We start from the raw sequence: 6,449 nt of genomic DNA on the forward strand, positions 1-6,449 counted from the left end.
TCCTGAGACGGTGTCTCATGACCAGGGGAGTCGGGAAGGAGCAGAGGAGTGTAGGACAGATCAGGACACAGTGACCACGAAGAAGAAGGGAGGTTATTGAGGAACTGTTCCTAACAGGTGTTGCCCAGTGAGCTTACAGGCAGTTTCCATCGAATGTCTGGACCAATGATTACAAGTGTGAATGATTAAGTAGTCAATTTACACTGGGTCATTGAGAAAAACCAATAAAATGGAAGCCAATCAATCAAGAAAGGTGGTTAATAAATAATAAATAGACTTTCAACATGGAGTACTCTAATTGATTGCCTGTTTGCCTAACTTTTCTTGCAGATGTCCAGGGGGAGAATCACATACTCATAAATCATACTCAGTCAAAGGCAGAATGTTCTTTGAAGGCTATAGTAGCTTCCATCTGTGGTTTTTACTATGTATGCCAAGGTTTTTTCCTCTGTGGGATCATACTTCTGAAATAGCAATGGAAGTCAATGGGAAAATGTGATGATTTACAAACATTTGTTTTACATAAAAAAAAACACTCAACTGGCAACCTAAAAAACCAGTGACAATGAAGTCAATAACAATGGAGGAATGATGATAGATTGCTTCTGCGTGTGAAGGAAAAAACAGTAGAGGAAGAGACAGAGTGACTTGGGAGCTCTAGTGAATTGGGGCTGGGGTGTGGAGACAGGAGCAGGCAGGGGAGAGACAGAGACAGACACCTGCAGGCCAGAGAAAGGGCATGACTTCCCAGCACTCTCAACCTTCTTCAGTCCTTCCGGTAACTTTTCCTCCCTCCAGCATCGAACTCCCCTACTTGAAACTCCAGGGCTCCCCCTAAAACCTTGATTCCTCTTTGTCCAACCTGACGTAATAAACCCAGATTCACATAAATAACATTAAGTATCTCTATAGACATGAAATATATTAAAACACATACATAAATATGTACATATAAGTATATAAAATACACAGATGCTCTACAGACCCCAAACCAACCCAGGTCTCTTACCGAAATGACAGTAGTGGTGTTGACTGGCCACATATGCACACGTGGCCCATGGTATCAACCTCTTCTGCTCTCAGTTGTATTTTCTTTCCCCTGTTGACCCTCTGGCTGGCTTCACTTCCTTTGGCTATGCTGAGCCCTCAAGATGATGATGCTGGAGTTGACCAGGAGAAGGCCATGGTCATGTTTGGACTGGGGAGAGGGTTGGGGGAAGGCGGGGATGGGAGTGTTGAGTTATCCTAACTGGTACCGTGGTTATCCTAAGTAATGGACTTTTACTGGAGCGCCTGGGTGGCTCAGTCGGTTAAGCGTCTGACTTCGGCTCAGGTCATGATCTCACAGTTCGTGGGTTCAAGCCCTGCGTCAGGCTCTGTGCTGACAGCTGGGGGCCTGGAGCCTGTTTCGGATTCTGGGTCTCCCTCTCTCTCTGCCCCTCCCCTGCTCATGCTCTGTCTCTGTCTCAGAAACAAATAAACATTAACAAAATTTAAGTATGAAATCTTTGTCCTTGAGCTGTGCTTCATCATGGCATTCAAAGACAAGATAGCTGAGTATGGAGATGGCCAGATTCATGGTCTGTGTCATGTATCCATGCCAACTGTCCCAAATTATCTCAGCATTCACTGTCTTCTAAAGACAGTGTCCTGACCAAGATTCCAAGCCTCTTTTAGTGAACAGTGAGCCCTTGATGCATAAAAAATGTCCAAGTTAATTTTCTTAACATCTACCTTCAGCTTTCTCAGATTGAAAAGCCATTCCCTGCTGTACAATTCCTTTGGCTAAATTCAAATCTTAGCTTTTATTTTGTTTGCTTCCACCCTTTTCTCGTCAGTTTGGTTAGGTAACTCAATCACTTATGGCTGAAAGCCCTCATTTGCTTGCTCAGAAGGCTTGGAACGAGGGGAGAGAAGAATGAGTCCAGGAACAGTTTGTGACAGGTATTAGACCTCTGAGCTGCACGATTCCAACATTGTTCCCAACAATACAAATGTGGCTCAGTGGTCCAGATACAAGACAGTCTAATCCTAACCTGTCTATGGGGGGATTAATGACTTGGGATGTAGTCTGTGTCCAGTGGTAGAAGGCAAAGCTTCTTGCCCATGTTCCTGGATGATTCTGTCAGTTATGTGCTCTGGATAATGTGCACAGGGGCACCTGCTCAACATAGCACTGGATTCAAGAAGCAGGGAGCTGTCGAATGTAATTCATCCATTTCTCACCCCAATGTGGAGACACCTGCAGAAGACACCTTAACTCCTCTCTCATTTTCCTTTCTAATATATGAGGAGTTGGCTGAGTGAGGGTAGGGCTGGCTCCTGCCCTGGAGCTCCAGAGGGCAGGAGGCCCAGTGAGTCTGGGGTTCCCAGGCTGCTACTGCAGAGGGCTGGTGCCAGAAAAGTGAGTGCCAAGGTAAGTCACCAGGGGAGGATTCTGTGTAGATAATGGCATTCGGGTATTTGCAGAATTCAGGCTTATCAATAAAGGTGGGAAGGGTAATCCAGACAGAGTTGGATGCTGAGTAGTTATATGGTTACTTGGTTGTACTATCTCACGTTCTGTATAATTTTCTATATTATATCTCTCACAAGATTATTACAGTTTTTTTTTTTTTTTTTTTTTGAGAGAGAGAGCATGCATGAGTGGGGCGGATGGGCAGAGGGAGAGAGAGAGAACCTTAAGCAGTCTCCACGCTCAGTGTGGAGCCTGATATGGGACTTGATCCCATAACCCTGGGATCATGACCTGAGCCGAAGTCAAGAGTCAGATGCTCAACTGACTGAGCCACCCGGGTACCCCTATTATAGTTTTGAAAGCAGAGGTCTCTTAGAGTGAGTGACTCTTACTGTTTTCTATGGAATATGCTAGATAAATACATGTACACCGATTGGCTAGGTTTTATTCAGAAGGCAACATGTCCTTCCCTCTGATTACAGTTGACCTTAATTTTGACCTGTTGGGGCCAACCTGCAGCCAGGAACACTGCTAATTGATTGCTTTTCACTCCAATAGCTCCTATGAGGTGGACCGGGCACATTTATCTATTATAAACCAATGTAGAATTCTGCTTCTTTTCACCTTCAGCTGCTGAGCAGTTGTCAGGCGCCACTGACTCCCAAGTCAATTGCTGGGCCTCAAATTTATTGGCTGAGTCATTGGCAACCTCTGGATGATTCCCAGTGAGCCAGTCACCCAGAACATGATTTTGAATTAAAAGTTTATATATTGCTTGGAAGGAACATGGCAGTCATGGCCATAGAGGCCGGGAAGGAGAAATGGTAGAGGTTGGTTTCTGGTGGCGATTGGGGTGGGGCATGAAATAGAAATCTTTCCAGCTAGATGAAGAGCAAAGCTCAGCACATAAATATTTCACTTTGATGCTCATCTGAGATCAAGCTGCAACCTGGAGTTCTCTGGTTCCTGGGATGAGCTAGTAGGTGGTGTGCTTTTTAGTGTTGATATGTTCGATTTAGAAGATGGGGGACCCAGAACACCACTCTGAAGAGTTATGGGCCTATGGGCATATCTGAGCCCTCCTGGAATCATCCTTGCAGTGAGCACTATTGGCCTTCTTGTTTTAGAGTATGGCACAAAAGGAATGGAAATTTTGGTGGTATGCAGGAATTTCACTTAGTGAAGATTAATTTCTTAAGTATTGGCCACCTTGGAAAGCCTCTCCTGAGGAGACATGAAGTTGTTAACAGAGCTTAGTATCTTAAAGTGAATTAACTTATCTGATCATTTTTATTCCTTGGCAGGGCAAGGAAATGGTGGGAGGTAGAGGGAATGAAGGGAAATTAATATTTATTATGATTTCTGATGTGCTAGGCTCTGTGCCAGCAATAATACCCATGTACCTCATTGAATCCTCACAAATATGTGAAGGAACTTTCTTTGACCTCAGAGGCAAAGGGTTGAGTTAACAACACCTCCCTGTTGGTCGGTGTAATTGTCTTTATTGTTTCAGTTATTTTTATACCCTTTAATCTTACCCTCTATGTCCATTCCCCAATCTTCCTAATGGCAACCATTCTAATATGCTTGACATATGTCATTTTATTTGTATTATTATTTTTTGGTGTGTATGTATGTATGTATGTATGTATGGCGTGAGGGGCAGAGAAAGAGAGGGAGAGAGAGAGAATCCCAAGCAGTCTCCATGCTGTCAGTGCAGTGTCTGGTGCGGGGCTTCATTTGTGAGATCATAATCTGAGTTGAAATCAAGAGTCAGGCATTTGACCAACTGAGCCATCCAGCTGCCTCTTGGTGTTTATATTTTAATTTTACATTAATCATGCAGTGTGTATCCTGTTTCATTCTTTTTCTTACCACTGCTTAAAAAACTTTTTATTATGCAAAAATTTCAAACAGTTTCAAAAATTGAAGTGTGATGAACTTCATTGTGCCCATCACTCAAAGTGAAGTGTGCAATTTGTACAGAGTCAAGTTCAACTTGTAGCTACTATTGTTTCATCTGTAATTACCACCCATTCCCACTGTTCACAGATTACTTTGAAGTAAGTTCGAGTACCATACTACATACTCTTCCACCGATAAATATATTGTATGTACCTCTAAATTATAATCATTAAATTACATAATCAATATATCATATATATCATATTATCATACCTAAAAATTAGAAATAATCAACTCTTCAATCATTGTTCAAATTTTCCCAAATGTCTCGTAATTTTTAAAACTTGTTTGAATCAGAATTCAAAAAAGGTTTATACGTTGTGATTGGTTGATGGGTCTCTTGTCTCTTTTAACCTATGGTTCTCCCCTCTGTTCCTAAATAGTTGTTTGTTGAAGATCAGAATATTTATCTTCATGAAATTTTCCAAAGTCTGGATTCTGCCAACTGTATCCCTGTAGTGTTGTTTCCTATGTTCCTCTGCCCTCTGTATTTCCTGTAAATTGGTAGTGAGATCTAGAAACTTGATCAGATTCAGGAGATATATATCTATATCTATATCTATATCTATATCTATATCTATATCTATATCTATATCTATATCTCCAGAAATACTTCATAGGGGAAGTTATGGACTTCTATCAAGAGGCACCTAGTGTCTGGTTGTCTCTGTGATGTTAGTGGAGTTGATGATCAATGCCTAGGTCCATGATTTCATTAGGGTTTCAAAATAATGGTAATCTAATTCTATCATTCCTTCTTTATTTATTAGCTGGACTATTTCTATAAAGAGAAACTTAGTTGCCTTGAGATACAGTTTGTATAGGAAAAGCAAGACAGTGCTTGATTCTTTCTTTTTATTTATAAATTTTCAAAATAATGAGCCAGTTCCCCTAAAGATAAATCAATAAAGTTGAAAAAAAGCTTTTTAATATTTATTTATTTTTGAGAGAGAGAGAGAGAGCACAAGCAGGGGAGGGGCAGAGAGAGAGGGAGACACAGAATCCGAAGCAGGCTTCAGGCTCCGAGCTGTCAGCACAGAGTCCGACATGGGGCTCGAACCCATGAACTGTGAGATTGTGACCTGAGCCAAAGTCAGTTGCTCAACCAACTGAGCCACCCAGCTGCCCCAATAAAGCTTTAAAAACAAGATTATAAACTCATATATTTAAACATATTTGAGGGGCACCTGGGTAGCTCAGTTGGTTCAATGTCCGACTCTTGATTTCGACTCAGGTTGTGATCCCAGGGTTATGGGATAGAGCCTCGCATCATGCTCTGCACTGAGTGTGGGGCCTGCTTACGATTCTCTCTCTCTGTCTCTCTCTGGCCCTCTCTCCCACTTGTGCGTGCTCTCTTTATTTCTCTCTCTCTCTTTCTCAAATAAATAAATAAACACATTTGGTTATTTCAGTTGTTTGCAGTTATTTATACTGATATGTTTAAATTGCCCCATCTTTGGCAAATGGGAGCCTTTGTAAGGTTTTATTTTGTTTTTTGGTTATTTTGGACACTACCTCATTAGTCTTTGATAGATAGCTTCCTTGCTTCCTGGTATGATAATATTTTCCTGGATCATAATATATTTATTGCCCCAGACTGGAGTCAGCCATTTCTTTAAGGAGCCCTGGTTCTGCTTAGTGGGAGGTTGTATTCAGAGTCCAGAGCCTGGGTGCTAGGAGCACTATGTTTCTACACTTCATCCATATTGCTGTGCACATCCAGTCTGCCTTTTCTTTTCTTTTTTTTTTTTTTTTTAAAGTTTTTTTTTTTCAACGTTTATTTATTTTTGGGACAGAGAGAGACAGAGCATGAACGGGGGAGGGGCAGAGAGAGAGGGAGACACAGAATCGGAAACAGGCTCCAGGCTCCGAGCCATCAGCCCAGAGCCTGACGCGGGGCTTGAACTCACGGACCGCGAGATCGTGACCTGGCTGAAGTCGGACGCTTAACCGACTGCGCCACCCAGGCGCCCCCAGTCTGCCTTTTCTAAGTGCTGTGCCATATTCCACAGTGTGCATTCTCTAC

The sequence above is a fragment of the Puma concolor genome, chromosome B3 (assembly GCF_028749965.1).
Source record: "Puma concolor isolate L17-30 chromosome B3, mPumCon1.1.hap2, whole genome shotgun sequence".
In the NCBI taxonomy this organism is placed as follows: domain Eukaryota; kingdom Metazoa; phylum Chordata; class Mammalia; order Carnivora; family Felidae; genus Puma; species Puma concolor.